At 35.4% G+C, this 15,826-nt stretch overlaps 1 protein-coding gene and 1 long non-coding RNA gene across 5 annotated transcripts in view; both read right to left on the bottom strand.

Moving 5' to 3' along the window:
* The window catches only part of LOC148911062 (uncharacterized), a 59,196-nt gene that overhangs the window by 10,162 nt on the left and 33,208 nt on the right, over positions 1-15,826 (bottom strand). The gene's annotated exons all lie outside the window — the stretch shown is intronic.
* LOC116290215 (uncharacterized) lies at positions 1,491-13,115 on the bottom strand. 3 transcript variants are annotated; one of them, XR_016119845.1, is made up of 4 exons: positions 12,372-13,057; positions 12,011-12,085; positions 11,062-11,300; positions 1,491-3,071 (listed from the first exon to the last, which is right to left on the bottom strand). It is a non-coding gene; the product is annotated as an uncharacterized LOC116290215 (long non-coding RNA). The 3 variants fall into 3 exon arrangements; XR_004196420.2 differs by lacking the exon at positions 1,491-3,071 and adding an exon at positions 13,101-13,115 and having other exon boundaries at positions 10,316-11,300; positions 12,372-12,655; XR_004196419.2 differs by lacking the exon at positions 1,491-3,071 and having other exon boundaries at positions 10,316-11,300; positions 12,372-12,894.

Raw genomic sequence — 15,826 nt, 5'->3', positions numbered from 1 at the left:
TGTAAACTACTTAAATTTAGATATCTGAATAGGTTGATCTAATACAGGTAGTTTTTAACTAAGAAATTTATAAATAAGCTTTAATTACACCAAATTTTCTATAAACTTAAAAACCGCTTTTTTATCGCCCCAAAAATTATTCGACTAAAACAAGATTATAAATCTTTTTTTTTACGTTTTATATCGTAATCTTTAGCATGAATTTTACAGTAATCAAACTTCTAAACGTAAAGTGGAACCTTGGTCACGCAATCACCAAAGATCGCGTTTTTGGCTCACATACGTTACCGACAATCCCTAAACCTTTCTAATGGAGCTTAAATTTACCAAACCACACTGAACTTTCAAACAACAGCACAAACAATAATTTCTTAGTTTTCAGGGTACATTTTATGGCAATCTTTACGAAAATCCTTAGTCCTGCCAAGGGCGGATCCAGTGGGGGTCAAAGGGGGGCTCCCCCTCTTCAGCAGAAAAATATGATGCTTTTTTATATTGCTTTCCGTTGTGTTGACAGAAGAAACTCAATTAGCCCCCCCCTAAAATTTTGGCTGGATCCGCCCTTGCCTGACTTGATTCGGGAAGCATGATTTTCTCATGTATTTCAACCAAATTCAACAGTTTTCTATGCAGTCAGAATTAATTTCCCCATATCAATCTTTCAAGTTTTGAAAAGGTCTATTCTTCCTCAACTTGCAGCATAAATACTATTTCAATCAGAGAACTTGCCCATAGTTAAATCTTTTTTTCTTTTGAGGCAACTAATTAGCATATGTAAACACAGGCCTCCTATTTTTCCTCGCCAAAAATTCGTCCCTTTCCCAATAAGTTTGAAATCCAGTCCAATGAACGAAAAATGGTGATACATTAAGAAGAAAGTTCAAAAATTGTCATAGATGGTTTATTTTTTACTTGTACTCTGTTCAAAATTTGTCCATTTTCACTCCTCTTGAGCGTTTCTTTCTTGGGCTTTGGTCGAACCTCTTGTGTGGCCGTTTTCTTGGAAATAAGATAATATTTTCGAAAACCAACTACCCAGTGATTCATATCTAATAATGGCCTATCTAACTTCAAAAGAAGAGCAAATTTGATTTTTTGACCCTTGCCACGAATTCTTGAATTTGTTCGCTGTGTGACAAGATTCATCTATCTTACTTAGATCACCAATGATTGTTTGGTTGCGAAGGACGCTAAGAATTGGAGTTTCTTTTAACTGAACCGTTTGTATAAGTTTTTACTAATTAATAAATAGTTTCAGAAGTCAACAGTTTTCATTTTGATTTCGATGTTGATTAACTTTAGAAAAAAACTTTAAGTATTAAAGTATATTCAAGTATGTGAAACACATAAATAAGCTTAATCAATCAGAACTGAATGGCGTTTTGAATTCATTATTTCAATCCAAAACGATTTGATGGATTACAAAAACAGCAACGCTAAACTTAGACAATGATATTTCCACTTCATGTTTAGACACAGTTATTTGATGCTATAAACAAGAATTTAAAACAATGTCCTACTGTTTAAGACAGGTTAATGGCGTTTGTTTGAAAAAGTCTGTGACACCGATGTAATCATCATGCCCAGCCAAACTCATAGTCCAACAGCAACGTGCATAGTTTCAATTTGTTTTTTGATCATAATCTTTTATTCGGTGCTCAAGACAACTTTTTAAACTTTTTAAACTATACTCTTTTTATTACATTAACTATGTACACATTAACATTATTACATTAACTATGTTAATGACTATGATGTGACATCAGGGATTCATCAGGATTCATTATTTAACCCTTTGACTCTTGGGAATTTTTTGAGGTTTTATAAATTAGTGTTTTTCTGGACCTAAACGTTCTGCAAGCCCTAGAAAGACCATATTTGGAGTTTTGATTAACAATGTCAGTGCTTTATGCAAATGTGGTACAAAGTTCACCAGTGGTGTGATATTCCAGCAAGGAAATGTTTCTTCTATAAAGCATTGGCAGCTCGATTTGGAGGTATTTTGAAAACTGCTAATTCTGAGCCATTTTATCCATCTATGGAGTGCTGGAGGGAATCCTGAGAGCACATCAAAAATCAAAAGTTTGTACACTATGTTGAGAAATTTTGGCACGATTATCCTGTGAGCTTGTAAATAGATTAATTTCCCGAATATGTGGTTTATATGGAGAGAATGCTGTGAGGCTGATATATGTTAGTAGGACCAAGTGGCTCAACGCTTTCTTTCCAAAGTTCTGGAATTTTCCATAATGCATTATTTGAGATGCAGACTAGCATCAATATCTCACTCATTGGCTTACATAAAGGTTCATTATAACTAGGTACAACAAATACACTCAAATGCCTCCTGTGACATCACAGTCATTAACATATTGAAAGTATAAACCTTCATACTTAAAGGGGGACTAGCACGAAAATCATCCAAATTTTAATTCAGCTGAAACTTTACTGTAATAACCCTTAAAGGCCTAATAATCATTGGTTAGAGCATTTTTCGAGATTCGGATGGGAAGTATCAAATTTTAACAAATTTTTATAGGAGTCTGTGACGTCATACACTCAACACTAAACATCACTCCATACAAAATATCCACTAGTTTTATACTCAGTGTTGAATAAAAAAATATCATAAAATAACCCTAACTACAAGTTTATGTACGTTAAGTCCCTCAGTGGACCTTTGGGTTAGAGCAAAACATGAAGTTACTTACAAAGAAATGTATGAAGCGATGTTTAGTGTTAATAATAATAATGATAATAATAATAATAATAATAAAAATAATAATAATAATAATATCAAGTTCTTAAGAAACGCATCACACGACGTCTCGATGCTTTTTACAAAAGGACCAGATGGAAATCAAGTTTGTTGAAAAAATTGCAAAAAAATTCAGTTACTCCTGGTGAACAGGTAGTGTTTTAGTGCAGATTTAAACTCTGGTACTGAACTTGAGTACTACATTTCATCAGGGAATTGTCGAAATTGTTCCAAAGTGCCGGTCTTTTTCCAAACATTGATGTCTTTGGTCTAGCTTGGGGTTGAGCGTTGAGTGTATGACGTCACCAGACACCTATAAAAATTCGTAAAAATATAATACTTCCCGCTATGAAATAAAGAAAAAACTTTAACCAGTGATTATTAAATAGACTACCATCGATCATTCATGTTGACGCCATTTATACACGTTTGGATCAGTAAGTTGGCTTTTCTATCAAACTTTCTCAGTCAGATATCACAAAGCAAAGTTCCGAAAGCGATTGCAAAGAGTTTGAGTACATCCAACTAGAATGAGGTGTTTTATTGACGGCAGTCTATTGCAAACTACTCGATGAGATTTGTGTCTGGGGTGGCCGCGTAGTAATGCAAGCGGTGGTAAAGCTTATTCAATTGAAGTTCTCAGCCAAATTAAATTTCGGAAGATTTTTGTGGTAGTCCCCCTTTAAGGTGAGATAACCGGTCATGACGCCCCCATCCATGAGGCCTCCAGCGTATACAATGACGCCCCTAGTCTGTACTACCATGACGTCCCCAGTATAAACCATGACACTCCTAGTCTCTATAAACACTAATTTAATAAGAAGTTTAACGGTTGTTATAGCGCTATGAACCCGTGTAAATCAATCACTTTTGCAGTTGTTTCACAATCATTACAGTGTTAAAAATGATATCTACACGCTAGGAAACACTGTAGTTAAGCGATGTACTTCTTGAATTTTGTCATTGATAATTAGTTCCAGAACCCGATATATAGATGTATGAGGAGCTAAAGAGCATCATTCAGATGCTTAATAATCAACCATGATAATTCTTCTAAATCAACCATAAAATCAAATGATTAGGAATTCAACCATTAAATCGTAAAAAATGTTCATGGAGATTAAAACTTTTATTTTATTCACGCTGTTGTCACGAAGCAGTCTCAACACCAGGGCGCTAATTAGCTCCCCTGCTCAACACGGCCTGAGATCAACATTCGGAATGTCTTTATCGGCACAAGAAACATTAAAAACCTTCATATTTAAAGTCTCGAACATCCTTTCGGTGCATTTGGAGTTCTAGGACATCATTTCACCAAGAACATTGAAACTTTTTTCTTCAAGGATGGTTTTTGAGACGTGCACCTTTGCGTGGACCTTTAAAGAGTATTCTTGGGAAGTTTCAGCTGAATCCAAGTTTGAGCGATTTTCGTCAGAGTAGCACTTTAAATATCGCATTTGGTTTGTCACTGTTATTTTCTGATATATATATGTGTGACCACGTTATTAATCTCTTTCCTATCAAAATTATTCTTGATTTGGTAAAATCCTCCTATATTTTTAAGATATGTTGATGGATTCGAACAATTTAATTGCCCATTTGACTCAATTTGCTTTTATACAGGACTGGAAATCTGGAAACTTTAATCCTCCTAACTTTTATAATCACCAATTATAAGGTGCTATGTTTGATTTGAGTTTTTTTTTTTTTCATTCCGGATTAAATTTTGTGTTGTATTCTCTATTATTTTAACGAAATCTTCTGAAACATGAGCACAGAGCAATTATTTTGGCAGAGCAAATGACTTCAATACATGGATTTTACCGTATAAGTGTTAGGTGCCTTGTCTTTCGTAAAGTTAGTGAATATCCATCTGAAAATCTGATCATAACTATACTTATCGTCATATGAAAAATATAGGTCCAGTATTTTGATGCCTTCTTGATGAAAATTAATTCATTGAAAATTTTTATTAAAATCCCATTGGGGTTCTCGGTTTCCTCTAACCAGCCATCCGGCTTCAGACTTCTTTGCATTTATTTTCAATGACGAATAGGCCTTTCCCGAATTCGCTTGACTGATCACGAAACAATGGTTTGAAGTCGAGGTTGAACTTGATGAATGTAAAAATAGAGTTCAGTCTCGACTTCAAACCATTGTTTCGTGGTCATCCAAACAAATTCGGGAAAGGTCTATAGTCCTAAAATTGTTTTAATATTTCCAAAACTTTTTTGAACGAAGTTACTAGGTCCTGAACTTCTTTACCTTTCCTTCGATATTCACACCTTTAATTTTTTGTCATTACAACAGCTGATCGTCATGATTTCTATGTACTGTTTAATAAATGAGCAGGAGTGTTTTATCGGATATAAAAAGATAAGGGGAGATAGGGTCTCCTGTTTTGTTCCTCTATGGACCTTGAAAAAATCCGTTGCTTTACCATTGTAATGATGCAGCTTTGATTGTCATGCAAAAGAGTATTCACCCATAAAATTTTTGCCAAAGTCAAATTTATGTAGGACTGCAAAAATAAAATTATGTTCAATCTATCGAGTCGAATGCCTTTTCAAAATCCGCTGCGAATAGCAACTAGAGAAGGCAAAACTTTAGCCATTCTATTACTTAATTAGCACTCTACTACATATTTCAACGTCCACATTGATAAGGTTAATAGGCTGCCAAGCATCCAATTTTCTGTTATCTTTGCCAGGTTTTTCTAGTAAGGTATTTTAACTCATGAAGATCATATGTTATTAACATGGTATTAAAGCAACAAAAGATTTTTTAGCCTTCCTTAAATATTTACTAAATGCCATTTTTAGTCTAGATGTCATGGTATACACTGGGGGCCTCATGGATGGGGGCGTCATGACTGTAATTCTAAGGTGATTCCCTTGAAATAGGAGAAATGTCATTTTCCCCAAATATTGCATAGTCATTTATTGTACCATGATCGTTTCAAATATGCAATAAAACATATATTCTCATTTTCCTGCTACATGACCTCAAAATATGACAACATATGGCCTCAGTAACAGATATTGCTGTGATTGGAAGTCAAATAAAGATAACACAATTCCTGGAAAGATTTTCCACGTGTTTCTGTCCTTTGTTAATAGACTTTTTTGAGTGGCCTTCTAAGGCAAAGTGAGTGATGCATTTCGACATGCAAAATCAAGCAAGAAACAAATAATTTTGCAATTTACTTAAAATCAAACACAGAAGATTCTGGTTCTTTCTTATTTTGTTTGCCCAGCTGGCCAGGGGGGGGGGGGGGGGGGTTGCAATTCTTCATGGTGCTGCTGTATACGCTTTTCAGGATATGATTGGGATCGCTTACATTTCAACTGCTAGTCAAATTGATTTCTATACTTGTTCCTCGTTACTTCTCGTAACCAGTAACCCCGACTTCTCAGCAAAAAATCAAAGGCTCTGGTAACACACAAACCAGAATACCAATATATTCTAGGTTGTCGGATATGTGCATGCATATTCTTAATTGGAATCTGGTGGAAGAAGAACCCCATTATCATTATTAGCATGCCCCACATATTCCGACTTTTATTTTCAACCATCATTATAGCAAATTGTGGCAGTATTTCAGTATAAATTCAACCATCGCTATTGCAAGTTTTAACTGTTTTTTTTTTCTTTGAATGAAAAACCATCAAGCTCAATTATACATTGTTTAATATAGAACAGTTTATTTGTCTGTATTTATTATCATTCCTGGAAAAATAAGCAATTTAGAGTAACCTCCTCCTGATGGATAGAATGTATTAGTATAACTGACCTTGTTGTATAGGTATTAAAAAAGCCGAAGTAGAAGTATGTCTGCTCTATAAACTTAATTTGCTTTTAAGGACAATGCCTAATGACTGACAGAGAATCAATTATTTTCTTAAAATAACTGTGTGAATTGTTTTAATTTATCAAAGGGTTGTTAAATTCTGGTTAGAAAAGTAGGAGTTACCATGCATTGAAAGAAATAATAAAGCTTAACTAAGGTAGTTCCGGATCCGAACCTTTGCTACAGTAACTGTGCATCCATTTTGCGCATCTTGTTTCTTACCATTTCTTAGCATAATTTGTTTTGAAAACATTTGAAAAATATTCCATAATTTAATGCAAATTTCGAGGTAAAATTGAACGTGTTTCGAAGTAAGCAAAGATTTTTATAGCCTGACCTGCTGGTCAGTTTTGTTGACAAATAATGTGACTTTGTAAGAATTGAATAAACAAAGAATTTTATTTGACTCTTTAGTTCCAAATTCTAGACATATCTTATAACCAGGAACATATTTTGAGGTGCAAAATTGCGTACAATTTTGCTTCTAGAATTCAGTTTGAAGCTTATTTGACCATACATCTTGACATATTAGGCCGACACAAGCAATGTTGCGTGATTTTGTTTCAATTAATGTGTGTCACACCGATTCAAATTTTTTGCTTGCAATGTTACGTGCAATGTTGCACCATGTGTCAGCACCTTTAGATTACTCGACTAGGCTTTTTGATCGTTGGAATCCTTCACTTTCCATGCAAAACCTTCAGTAGGTACTGTATATTTGGAACGAAATCAGAATCATGTGAATAATTGAAATTACCCCCTAATTCAATCTCTTATAACTCGCGAACCCTGTTGGTGACCCTTGTTTTTGCTTTTTGAGGATCTTTAAATGAATAGAGTGCAATCAATATATAACCCTGAAACTTTAGTAATTCTAAATAGCGCAATTTCCATTGTTTCCTATTATTTAATTAGCACTATTTCGTACTATTTAGTAATTAGTGTTTCACGGATTGTTTGCACACTTAATTTTAAGAAAATTCATGTATGTATTCTTTCTGTCCGTTACTACCTTAGTTAAAAGTCATTAAAAAGTGATGACGTCATGTTTGTACTAACCCAAGAAAATTCTTTTCAAAATATTTCGATAACTTTCCATTTTAAATCGTCACTTCATTTCTCAACTAAAATAGACCCCTATTACCATGACTCTAATAGTTGACTATAAAATATATACATTTTTAACTTTATGCTCCCTAGTTTTTGATCATTAAGTACAAATAGATTGTGTTCCTATTTTTTTCAAAACAAATTATTTCTGCTTGTCAAGCAAAAGCATGCTGCTTCGAATTCCCTGCCATACTGTGAAAAACACAGAGAAAGACTCTAGATTTTTAAGCTTTATAGTTCCAGGTAGACTATTGGGATTGTAGGAAAGTCACTATTGGCTTTTTACTTCACAGCAGAAAAGAATTTCTGAATTATTTGGCACAATGTCATTATAATAAAATGATTTTTTAGTTTGAGACTTTCATGATGACAATGTTTAGCGATTGAAGAAATATTTTCAAAACTATAATTACACACCTAGACTTTTTATCTAGGTTTTTGTCATCATGAAAGTCTTTTTGTCTAATAAATGGTAAATTTTCAATTTGCATAATATGTATTCCTAGATTGTTTTTATTCAAGTTTATAGGTTTAAATGTAGAGAAACGGTAATGGCCAATCCCACATGAGACATGTAAAAATCTAAAAAAATTCAAATCCCTCATTTTTCCTCATATGTTTCGGAAATGAAATGCAGGAACCATGAAGCATATAAAATATTGGGTTGCTTGAATATTGACCACCCCTAATCCAGGGATAAGCGTACTCTAGCAATAATGCATATATAGATGCCTGATTTCTTATCTCTCAATGGACTCTTTCAAATCCAATTTTCATCATAGCAGACTTATAAACTGCCAAATGTGTATTGCGGACATTACAAAAATTTGTTGCAAACATTAGTGTTGCAGAAATTATACGAACATAAAAATAAGAAAACACCCTATATCACAAAGATTTAAATTGTACATTTTTGTTCAAAGCACATTTATTCAGAGTTTTACTGTAAGGTAAGTTAATCTTGCTTTTTAGTAAAAGAATTCTCATTAAGCAATTGATCTTTTTTCGCACACTATTCACAATATTCATGGAACTGCTTAAAATTTATACCATAATCTTATGTGAAAATCTGTGATGTCATACACACTCCACACTAAACTTTGCTCCATTATTTTGTAATCAAAATATCTTCTCATTTTATACTCAGTATTAAAGAAAAGAAACCATAAAATGATCCTAACCACAAGTTATGTACGTGAAGATCCTAAGAGGACCTTTGGGCGTCATTTACAGGTGCTTGGATTGGCCTGGATAAGCCCGGTGAGTGTGGCTTATAATATTTGTAAACAATCGACCGAAGTTTTGGCGCCTTTTGAATCACACACGCGTGTAAATGGCTTCAACATGTTTGATTGACGGCAGTCTATTGCAAAGTGCACGTTGCGATTTTAGTCTAGGGTGGCCGCGTAGCAATGCAAACGCCGGTAATAAAATTAAAGTAAAACATTTTTTTAACCCAAATGAATTGGCCACCATTAATACAGGACTTTCATAACTGGCGGCTGCTAATTTGCATAAACATTAAAAATCAATGTTTTTGGAGTGAAAACCCAGAGAGAAACTAGCAGGACTTCAGTCCATTTCAGATACCTTGAGTTGCTCTTGTGGGCCATTATCTGACATTTTCTTTCAAGACTTTGGTACTCTTGGTATATTTTTTTGAAAAAGCTTTTCCCTGTTCCTATTTTCTGGTAATGAAGACTTTATATGATCTTTGTTGACAATATCATTAATAAATACTGCTCGTTGTTGACCTCCATCATGGGATTATCATACCTTCGTACTATTCTAAAATGGACTGAAACCCCACTGGTTTGTCTTGATTACAGACTCACCTGGACGGTACCCGGAAGGTCACAGGTTTGATTCCTGTTCAATTGAGTACCCGGATTAGCTAGTGGCAATAATCCTAAACATAACTAATAATTCTCTTCTAGATACCATCCTTTTATCAAAACCATTTGTTATTTATAAATGTCAAGGTCAGGTCAAAGCAATTTTATAGCTCTCCCCCCTACCCATAAATAATATGTTATGTGATGACAGTATCCCCATTTATTTATTAAAGTGTATATCAAGAATTTTTTTTTCAAAATCACTTATATGTGAATAGTGTTAGTTAATATGGTTGCAGAATTTTTGTATGTGAAATTTTCTTCTCAGAAAACCTTTGAAATATCAATATGCAAATGAATGATGTAAATTCAAGACTAATTTATTATACAAAAATGCTGTTGTGGAAAGTACTGCCAGTTATTTTTTCATTTGCAAATCATCCTTATAACTGAAATATATGGCTTTGTACACCTTTGGGCTATTTCACTTCAGAACACTTGTCCTAAATCGCACTGCAAAATGTAACACATTCTGGAATTTACGTCATCTCATTTGCATATTGATATTTCAAAACTTTATATCTTTGAAAAGAGAAGACCCCATACCAAAATACTGCAACCATACCATATATACACTGTTCACATATGTGATTTTGAAAATATAATTTTATCCTTGATATACACTTTAAGGCCAATGTCAAGGAAGTGGCATAAGTGTTTATGATATCTTTACAATATATATATACCAATGTATTTATGTGCTTGTAACATATAGTAATTTGTTTTCATCATAGCTTCAACAGGAAACGAATAAGGTAGAAAAACCGGAGGAAAACTAAGATTTTACCTTGATTTTCCCAAGAACCCTCCCAATCAACAGAAATTATGTGACTTTGGTCATATAGAGTGCACGCCATAAATCTGTGAAACAAAACCAAACGTGTCTGTCTAATTGCTGATATTTTGGTGCTTTTATTTTATACAATAGTGGATATTAGTGGAGCACAAAATTGGGAACAAAAGCTAATAATTTAGCTAGTTTAAAACTATTAATAGTTGATAACTAAAAAAAAATACTGTTAAACGTACATGCATGACTAGTAATTATTTCACAGATATATGGTGTGCACCCTTGTCCAGACAATAATAAAAATGGGAGGTTCTTATAAAGAGCATTTCACAATGTCTCAATGCGCTTTACATTTATGACCAGTGGAGGACTTTACGAGCTGCATATTAAGGCACAATTAGCAGCCGTGCAGCTTAAATCATGAGTCAGTTGTTAGTAGATTAGTATTATGCCTCCAAATTGGGATAGGCTGTTGAACTGAGGAAAACCCCTACTCTTATATGAACAATTCAACAGGTTGTTTTATGTGGAATGGAAAAATGGACATTTTACTGCAGGTTATGAGGAAGGGTTGGGAGATAGGGCCTATGGTTTAAAGTCCCTATCCGAGAACACTTGAAGGTCTAACCATTTGAAGATGTAATTACAAAGGCATCACCTTCTCCTGAGTTTTTTTGGTCCAGCTGAGGCTCGAACTACGGACTGACACTCTTACCAACTGAACTAACTGGATAATAATAAAGATGCAATAACAAGTAAACCAATGCTGCCCACTCTGCACCAAGCTTAGCTGATGAAGAAACTAAATGAACTGGCACATGCAGTCCTTTGTTGAGTCCCTTGTTTTTCCAACAGGTACCCACATCTAACAGTAGAAGAAAGACAATAACAACCAATCTATTAATGACAAAAGTGAAGACATTAGCATTCATGTTCCTCAATATATTGAATCTTCAGAGTGGAATAAGTTCCACAGCCTACAATGAGTTCCTGTTCTACCACAAATTTACCCACTCAAATCAAACAAACCTTTAAGCTGGGCATGAAAATCCCAACATACAAAGTACTCAGAAATCTCAAAACTCCCAAGCTAATTAAAAATTTATACAATTGTTGCACACAAAGTAAGTAAACTCATTCCCAATCTCAGGTACAAGTAACTGTTCAAAGAAATGGGTACATAAAATTCTGTTTACAATACCAATAAATATTTCAGTCCACACTAAATGACCGACAATGATCAAATGACGATCAGCTCAATTTGATTCATTACAACTGCAATACAAATATATATTTCATGTATATTCTCATACACAACGATCAAATGCTTGTTCCTTTATAGCCCTTTTAAATTCCAAAGCATTCTATGCAAAGCAAAACTCTATTTATTCCTGTTTTATCTTCATTCAATAACCTCACTTGACCCAATCTCAGGTAGTAGCTGCCATGATGGATAGAACAAGGTGGGAGCAAATCATGTGGCTTCACTTCAAGTCCTTCCAATGCCAAATTAGAAGAGTCATTTGATTTGACCTTATTATGTGAGAATCCACGAGTTTTTCACAGCCTTCACTGTCATATTTTCTCCAGAGGCCTAGTGATCATACCTGTCAACAACCATGTTGCACGTGCAAGAGAAGTCATAGTTCTATACAGTCAGTATCATGATAAGTGTGGAGACTCTGCAACAGGTAAGGCATTCGATTAGAGCCAAAATTATTAAGGTAGTTCTGAGCCCGAACATCAACTTGTGTCCCATTAACATTTGTAAAATTTCGTTAGTTCATTCATATATAATGTATAACTTGAATCGTAGTCCCCATTGATCCATATAAGTCAACAACGAAAACCTCTCATTTTAACCGAAAGAAAACTCGGGCTAAACCTAAATATATTACAATAAAAACGATCAAGAGGTTACTTTTATTCCATACTATTGGTATATTACATTATTTACATTCAACTTACCTCTGTTTTATTAATTGTACTTAGTGCTACATGTTAATTCCATATTAAGGTCCAGGCTTAGAACTTTTCAATCCAAAACGTAAACTTTAGCTTTCCCAGTCTACTTTAGCTTTCCCAATCTACTTTGTAAGGCTTGCAACTTTTACTTTTCTCTGCGAGCTGGACTGCCCATTGTACTTCTCTTTAATAGCCCTTAGATGGTCTACATGCACATCATGTTGCACAATCCCGTGTTTGTTATGAATTCAGCCATATTTCATCGAACATCCCGAAAGATAGAAGTACTAGGGGTCGTAAAATTACCAAAAATAAAATTCAAGTTGTTCTCTAAATCTATTAGGCGTAGATATATAGATTGTAGATATATTGTACTTCCTTCAACAGTAGTTTCGACTGAACTGGACTTCACATTGTAAAACGATGATTTTTCAGGATTTTTGTGGAGGAAGAGAAACATCAAAGCACTATTATATATTGAGTCTTGCATCGTTTTCCGCCGTCATTGTTGTACTGTGTGATTTCCATTTCCCAACCTCGTCCCCAGCATGCTCTCGGCCGTGGCGGTTGTGGGTTGGTGATTAATTCGTTAAGATGACGTCATAACCTTTCTAAAAAAAACTTCTATTGATCCAATCTGGAGCTGACCGAGAGGAGCTGGGAACGAGGTTCATTTTCACCCCTCCCTACTCGACTCGTACTCTATATAATATTTTAAAATTATAGACTAACCGTATTTATATTAATTTTCGTCTCCTTTTGTAAACACAGTGAACCCAAGAGCAAGCAGCCGGTTAAATAGAGCCAAAGTTATTCTTCATGTTGCCACAGAGAACCCAAAACCGAAAAATATTTTCCAGGTAACACAGGAAGCCCAAAACCCTAAACATTTTCCAGGTAACACAGGAAGCCCGGAACCCCAAAAAAATTTCTTGTAACGCAGGAAGCTGAAAACCCAAAATATTTTCCAGATAACACAAGAGGCCCGAACACCCAAAATATTTTCCAGATAACGCAGGAAGCCCAGAACCCAAAATATTTTCCAGCTAACACAGGAAACCCAGAACCCAAAGTATCTTCCAGCTAGCACAGGAGGCCCAGAACCCCAAAATATTTTCTATGTAACACAGGAAGCCGAGAACCCTAAAAAATTTCATGGTAACACAGGAAGCACAGAACCCAAAATATTTTCCAGCTAACACAGGAAGCCCATAACCCTAAAAAGTTTCCAGCTAACACAGGAAGCCCGAAAATCTAAATTATTTTCTATGTAACACAGGAAGCCCAGAACCCTAAAAAATTTCCTGGTAACACAGGAAACCCAGAACCCAAAATATTTTTCAGGCAACACAGGAAGCACAGAACCCAAAATATTTTCCAGCTAACACAGGAAGCCCATAACCCTAAAAATTTTCCAGCTAACACAGGAAGCCCGAAAGTCTAAAATATTTTCTATGTAATACAGGAAGCCCAGAACCCTAAAAAATTGACTGGTAACACAGGCAGCCCAGAACCCAAAATATTTTTCAGGCAACACAGGAATCCCAGAACCCAAAATATTTACCAGGCAACACAGGAAGCCCGAAATCCTAAAACACCTTCCAGGTAACACAGGAAGCCCAGAACTACTAAAAAGTTTCTGCTAACACAGGAAGCCCATAACCAAAATATTTTCCAGTGAACACAGGAAGCCCATAACCCTAAAAATTTTCCTAGTACCACAGTAAGCCCAGAAACCTAAAAAATTTCCTGGTAACACAGGAAGCCCAAAACCCTAAACATTTTCCAGTTAACACAGGAAGCCCAGAACCCAAAATATTTTCCAAGTTAACACAGGAAGCCCGAAATCCTAAAACACCTTCCAGGTAACACAGGAAGCCCGGAACCCCAAAAAAATTTCTTGTGACACAGGAAGCTGAAAACCCAAAATATTTTTCAGATAACACAAGAGGCCCGAACACCCAAAATATTTTCCAGATAACGCAGGAAGCCCGAAATCCTAACACACCTTCAAGGTAACACAGGAAGCCCAGAACTACAAAAAAGTTTCTGTTAACACAGGAAGCCCATAGCCAAAATATTTTCCAGTGAACACAGGAAGCCCATAACTCTAAAAATTTTCCTGGTAAAACAGTAAGCCCAGAAACCTAAAAAATTTCCTGGTAACACAGGAAGCCCAAAACCCTAAACATTTTCCAGTGAACACAGGAAGCCCAGAACCCAAAATATTTTCCAAGTTAACGCAGGAAGCCCGAAATCCTAAAACACCTTCCAGGTAAAACAGGAAGCCCGGAACCCCAAAAAAATTTCTTGTAACACAGGAAGCTGAAAACCCAAAATATTTTCCAGATAACATAAGAGGCCCGAAAACCCAAAATATTTTCCAGCGAACACAGGAATCCCATAACCCTAAAAATTTTCCAGCTAACACAGGAAGCCCAGAACTACAAAAAAATTTCTGGTAACACAGGAAGCCCATAACCAAAATATTTTCCAGGTAACCCAGGAAGCCCAGAACCCTAAAAATTTTCCTGGTAACACAGGAATCCCAAAACCCTAAAAAATTTCCTGGTAACACAGGAAGCCCATAACCAAAATATTTTCGAGTGAACACAGGAAGCCCATAACCCTAAAAATTTTCCTGGTAACACAGTAAGCCCAGAAACCTAAAACATTTCCTGGTAACACAGTAAGCCCAAAACCCTAAACATTTTCCAGTTAACACAGGAAGCCCAGAACCCAAAATATTTTCCAAGTTAACACAGGAAGACCGAAATCCTAAAACACCTTCCAGGTAACACAGGAAACCCGGAACCCCAAAAAAATTTCTTGTAACACAGGAAGCCCAAAACCCAAAATAATTTCCAGATAACACAAGAGGCCCGAACACCCAAAATATTTTCCAGCTAACACAGGAAGCCCGAAAATCTAAAATATTTTCCAGCTAGCACAGGAATCCCAGAACCCCAAAATATTTTCTATGTAACACAGGAAGCCGAGAACCCTAAAAAATTTCATGGTAACACAGGAAGCACAGAAGCCAAAATATTTTCCAGCGAACACAGGAAGCCCATAACCCTAAAAGTTTTCAAGCTAACACAGGAAGCCCGAACTACAAAAAAGTTTCTGGTAACACAGGAAGCACATAACCAAAATATTTTCCAGGTAACACAGGAAGCCCAGAACCCTAAAAATTTTCCTGGTAACACAGGAAGCCCAAAACCCTAAAAAATTTCCTAGTAAAACAGAAAGACCAGATCCGAAAATAATTCCCAGGTAACACAGGAAGCCCGAAAACAGGAAATATCTTCTAGCTAACACAGGAAGCCCAGAACACAGAATACATTATAGGTAACACAGGAAGCCTACAGCCCTAAAAAAATTCCTGATAACCCAGGAAGCCCAGAACCCAAAATATTTTCCAGGTAACACGAGCAGCCCAAAGCCTAAAGAAAAAA

The sequence above is a fragment of the Actinia tenebrosa genome, unplaced genomic scaffold, assembly GCF_029948245.1.
Source record: "Actinia tenebrosa isolate PJP-AT-01 unplaced genomic scaffold, QUT_ActTen_1.0 PGA_scaffold15__27_contigs__length_11533743, whole genome shotgun sequence".
In the NCBI taxonomy this organism is placed as follows: domain Eukaryota; kingdom Metazoa; phylum Cnidaria; class Anthozoa; order Actiniaria; family Actiniidae; genus Actinia; species Actinia tenebrosa.
Note: the sequence above shows the minus strand (reverse complement) of the source record. Positions and strands in the feature narration are given on the sequence as shown.